Raw genomic sequence first — 6,000 nt, forward strand, 5'->3', positions numbered from 1 at the left:
ATCTTGCCATACATACATACGTAATAACTTCTTGGCAAGAAAAGACACTGCAAATTTTTAGATTTGATATCTCAAAAGCTGTCTAATATACTACTAAATGGACTTAGCTCGTCACGCTCATCATTTATACTATACACAAATCTTTTATAGGGTCTCCTACGTTTTCTTCTTGGTATTATAAAACTCAGCGTAAAATTAAACTTTCCATAACACCATGACGTTCCCACGACAGTAGGGTCTCCGTAACCGGAACGACCGAAGTTTTTATTCGACAAAACATTGTTAATTAGACAAAAAATTAATATTAATATCCAACAAAATATAAAATCTGTCAAAGTGGCAAGACAAACCAATAGTTACAATATAGAGAATCTTCAGAACTGGAGAGTCGTTTCGATGACACGACTAAGATGACGAAGTAACCTATATCCTATAACCTATATCTAAGACAAGTGTAATATTCTCAAAAAATTTGGTATTACTTAAAATTTGTTACAGATTTATCTAGCCATTCCAGCTATTTAAATCTATTTTGCTTTATATTTTTCCGGTACTATAATTGGTATTCACTGATAATATGCATATGGACGATTTGCTTTAAAATAAATTTCCATAGAAATTGACTAAAATCGAATTGTTCAGAAAAATCTCAGACTAATACTAATTTCTTAAAAGTTGGTTGAGGAAAAAGAGCATAGTTACGTCAGCGAATCTGAACGAAAGCCAAATTAAAATTGTTGCTTAGTAAGTTGCAAAAGCCAGATATTTAGCTATTTCGAAAAAAATATTAAAACTGCTTATTTTTTAATCATAACCTCACAGTTGACACATTGCAAACAAGCATTACTTTGTATGAAAATAGTCAGTTGAATAAATAGTTGGGTTTGTGGTTCACACTATTTATAACAGAACTTATGGCAGGGCTAAGTAGTTAATTTCAGTATATGTTGGCTACTGCCTCTAGCCACCTACCTATATTTCGTTTCTTTGTTCAAACTAACGCTGTTCGCATTGCAAGAGATTAGAGTAAAAGGACATTGAGTTTCTAATACAGGATTGCATACTTACTTCCTACCTAACTGTGGATTTTAGTTGCTGTGAGAGCAAAGTATTAATGTTCCTAAATGAATACAGAATATTATAGAGCATTTTATTCTTTAAATTAATTTAAATATTGAGTTAATCAGCCAACATTTACAAATTTGCTGTAATTAAGTCAAAAATAAAAAAAAATTAGAACGGAACACATTTAAAATTTCTGCAACTCAAACTTTATGCATTTTTATGAATTTAAATACTTTAAAAAATTTAGCTCACCTCTCGCTTATAAGACTGTTTTTATTATATTCCAAGTTAGTACAAGAAATTTCGTCGTTTTCGAAAGTGACATCCTTATCACAAAACTTAAGAACTAAAGACTTTGTCGTGGTTTTGAGTTGCTTTCACTCAATAAACAACTGCACGCACAAAAATATTTTTATACAAGTACAACTAATTATTTCCGAGATTTCAAATTTTTTGATATATTATCACGCTATCATATTTTATTCGAAACACTAATTTAGTTTCACACAATTTTTGTTTGCTGCTTTGTGTTGCCTTCCCTTATTTTATAATTTTAAAACATCAACACTAACTTATTAATTTTCTAAATTTTCCATTTTAGAATTTTCACTTCATTTTTTAGAATTTCTCTCGCAAATGATTCACTAAATATCACTTTTATTTGACTTTAGCGACGGTTTATTCGTGTCGTAAATATTTTTTAATTAAATCCACTTCCCCCACCGACTAGCACTCGCGCCCAAAGCGATCTAATCAAACCGGCAAGTACCGTTTCAAATGTTATATTAAAATGAAAACGCGATCACCGCATCGCATTCGCCACAGACGGCAGAGTCAAAACGATCACGCACACCGAGAATTTTTATTAACCAGTGATATTAACATTCTCCGGCTGAATGAACGAGTAGCCGACAGAGTTGCAGTGAGTGGGTGTGTATGTGTGACGGCAAGCCGAGCGACTGATAAGCATTTGCCGACGAGGAAAAATTACTGTTAGGTCAACTGTTCTTTGGAAAATAAGGAAAATCTCATTGAAGGTTCCGTACACAAACAATAGCTGAATATGTTAGCGTCACTGTTAAGTAGATACGGAATGTTAGCAGAGCATTAGCTTTGGCCAGAGAATGTTAATGAATAGTCATTATCATTTTCATTCATTAACATTCTCTGCTGTTAGTGCTGATAACATAACAGCAGTAGATATGGATAAATATTAGGTGTTAAGCGCTGATAATGGATATGCTTGCGCGGTGTTGCCTCGTTGATCGCATGCCATACGAATCGGCTCACTCTAGCTTACTTGTTCGTAAATAAGTATTCGTTTGTTGTTTTATATAAACATACTGATATGTACATATATTTATATGCAAACATATGCAGTGATTTTGTATTATTTTACGAGAAAACGGTTTCAAATTAAAAATTATTGTCAGTAACGTCATTTGAACTGGTCACGTGTTCAGGTGAAAGTAATAGAATAGGGTACAAATGTGTTGGTAGAGTTATCTTGATACAAAAATTAGTCTGAGTCGGAACAATACTCGACTTTTTCTAAGCAACGCTTTTTTAGACAAAAATGGAATTACATGAGTCAAAACGTCGTCGAAATGAAATAGAGTAGCATGCTCTATTGTTTACAAGGACGAGGATTTGACTAGAATTTGTTGCGTAAAATCGTAAGAGGTACCATGACATAATCAGTAGATAACCAATAAGCTAATCGATCCCACTATAGTCAGAACTTAATACTATCAGACACCTTTTATATATAAAGGATAAGATCTCTCAGCTTTAAATGTCTGACATGATGCATACTGCATAGTTGAGTGTCAATATCGAAAGCGATTAAATCCAGCGTCATAAATGCCGAATTATATTGTTTTAGTTCTGAATGGATAGTCGTCAGCTATTTGCAACGGCTTCCTCAATTTTTTGATATCGGCACTATGTTACAATCATCTTTACGATTGAGTGAATTTTCGCAGATTTTCTCCGAATTTCATATATTTTGAGTACAAACAATGGTAATGCTTAGGTCACGTTTTAAAAATTTCTCGCTTGTTAATGCCTGTTGCAAGATCCACGGAATTGAATTCGCACAATTGCAAAGATAAGTTTTCCTCTTGCGATCACTTACCATAAGCATATAAATATATTTCGAGACTAACCTAGTTACTATAGTACTTCAGTTTCATTGCAATCACTTGCCCAATCAGCATACCATTGTTAAAGCTACATTTTCAATTATCACCGTTATGTTAAGAGAACTTAAAAATTGTACAAAATTTAGAGGCATACTTACACATACTACATATGCATTTGTAGGTAAAATACAATGCACTTATCTCTTTTTATTTCAGGGTATGTGTTTACATATCTATTTTTCTAAAACTTACCTTAATGTTTGGATTCTCTTTGAATTTTTTTTACTGTTTTTATCAGTACGTGTTCATTTTCAAAAGGATATGTAAAAAAAAATAGAAAAGAGAACTGTTTAAATAATCAGAGCACAAGGAGTTCAGAGTTTGGTCGTTGAGTCGTTGTTATTTCGGCTGCTTCGAACCAAAAGGATTACTAGACAGCCCCTTAATTGAGTCAATTAGCCCCTTATATAGTCAATTAGTCACTTAATTGAGCCCATTAGTAAGTTAATATATGTAAGTTGACAATTTATTAAAAGAGTGCTTAAAACTCCTATGACTGGATGAATCTTACGTTTTAATTTGATCCTGAACTTTTTAATAAATTACCAAATTTAATGACTTTGAACCCGAACTTCATATTTTGAAGTAAAAGATGGATTTTGGAGAGGGATGCCGGTCATCTATAATGAAAAAGCATCCCAAAACTGCGATGCACCGAGAATCATTGCATTAGTGAAAACACTTCCCACAAAAATGACCTAACATCGCCAAAAGGATCACTTAATTTCCACCCTGTAAATTTTTGCGGTGATGTCGAAGGTCTAGTATAAAGTCTCCGGGATTGTTCTCTCCCAGCTTTCTGAGGACATTAAAATTGATGAAAAGTTAGTATTAAGCCGAAAAAAGTCTAAATAATCTCCCCAAAATTGTGAATAAAAGCTCTTGTGTCGAAATAAGTATTAAAACTTCGCATAGATAGTGAAAAATCATTGTCTAAAGATCATCACAACGCAATTCTATTTTTAAAAAATATTTAAAATTTATTTATCTAACTATTTTATAAATAGTTTTACCGAGTGCATGCACATGTTACCTCTTGCTTATTCTATTTACTTAGCACTTACATAAATGTCTGCCTGCACACAGGGCTGTCTGCTCGTACCTGTAAAGTAAACATATGCACATGCATCCGCACGTTTACGCCTGCGCAGAACTCTTCTACGCGCTTACGTAAACAAAAAGATTAGCATATTCAAAAACATAAGTTATAGCGGGCTCGAGATACATGTATGTTCGGCAATTGTGAAAGTTAATTCCTTTGTATATGCTTTGAGAATCCGCTCACCGTACCGTCGTTATTTGTTAGAAGCTGATCAATGTGCTAATGCGCTAACCACACAATGGTCGTTATACATATTTAACGCCAACAGCACAATATAAAAAACAAATTATAAAACAAAAATTATACAAAAAAAGTACAAAACAAAGTAAAAAAAAAAAATATATTAAACAATATTGTAATAAAAAATATTAAACAAATATTGTAATAAAAAATATTAAACAAATATTGTAATAAAATATATAAAAAGTAATTAAAAAAATATAAAAAGTCATTAAAAGAATATAAAAAGTAATTAAAAAATATATAAAAAGTAATTTAAAAAATATAAAAAGTAATTTAAAAAAATATAAAAAGTAATTAAAAATAATAATTTAAACATATGTATAATATAAATATTTTTAAAAAAATTCTATTTAACTATTAAATTAAAATAAAACAAATTAATTTAAAAAAATATAAAAAAAAATTAATTTAAAAAAATAAAACAAAAAAAATAATTAAAAAAAAATAATAAAAAAATTATTCAAGATAAATAAAAAAAAAATTAATTCAAAATAAATTTTAAACAATTAATCAAAAAAAAAAATATTTATATTTAAAAAAAAAAAACAATTATTTAAAACAAAAATTAAATAAAAAACAAATTTGTTAAAAAACTTAAAAATAAATAAACAAAAAATCAAAAATAAATTTAAAAAATAGAAATACATAAATGAAAAAACTTAAAAATAAATAAAACATTAATTAAAAATTAAATTAAAAACAAATAAATAATATCTAAAAGTAAATATATAAAATTAAATAAATAAAAATAAATTTAGAAAACTAAAGAAATTTCAAAACAAAAATAAATTAATTTAGTAAAAAAATAAGTTTATTAGTATAAGAAAGTAAAAAAACAATATTAATTGTTAAAAGTAAATTAAAAAAGGTAAAAAAAAATTAAATAAAAGAAATATAAAAATAATATAAAGAAAATTAAACTAAAAATTTTAAATAAAAAATTAAAAGTCCCAAATAAAAATATAAAAGAGTTAAAAAAAAATTAAAAAAGTTAAACATAATTGAATAAAACTTAATAATAATAAAAATAGTTTAAAAAAAGTTGAAATAAATTTAAAAAAAAGTTTTAAAAATATAATAAAAAATGTGTAAAAGTTAAAATATTAAACAAAAGGTAAAAAAAAAAATTAACAATTTTTTAAGCAAAAAAATTAAAAAAGGACAGCAAAAGAATTAATTAAATTAAGAAAATAAGAAATTATGTAAAAACTAAACGTTTAATAAAATAAAAATGAACAGTCGACGTTGATAAAATTTTGAATATATAGCTTAAATGCTCTTCGATCAACGGCAAACCACTTTGCATAAGAATTGATGGTCTCTCATACTTACGTGCGCAAGTAAGGTATTATCCTCACCCTTTCCCCTTCATATAAAACATAGGCA

At 28.4% G+C, this 6,000-nt stretch overlaps 1 protein-coding gene across 2 annotated transcripts in view; it reads right to left on the reverse strand.

Annotated features, from left to right (window-relative positions):
* Positions 1–1,905, reverse strand: part of Lapsyn (Leucine-rich repeat activity-regulated protein at synapses) — a 29,941-nt gene extending 28,036 nt beyond the window's left edge. Inside the window, exon 1 of one of the 2 annotated variants that reach the window (XM_036369885.2) lies at positions 1,318–1,905. The gene's annotated coding sequence lies outside the window, so the exon portion shown is untranslated. The remainder of the gene's footprint in view (positions 1–1,317) is intronic. The other variant, XM_036369881.2, reaches the window with a different exon arrangement.
* Between the last annotated feature and the right edge of the window lie 4,095 nt (positions 1,906–6,000).

The sequence above is a fragment of the Bactrocera oleae genome, chromosome 4, assembly GCF_042242935.1.
Source record: "Bactrocera oleae isolate idBacOlea1 chromosome 4, idBacOlea1, whole genome shotgun sequence".
In the NCBI taxonomy this organism is placed as follows: Eukaryota; Metazoa; Arthropoda; class Insecta; order Diptera; family Tephritidae; genus Bactrocera; species Bactrocera oleae.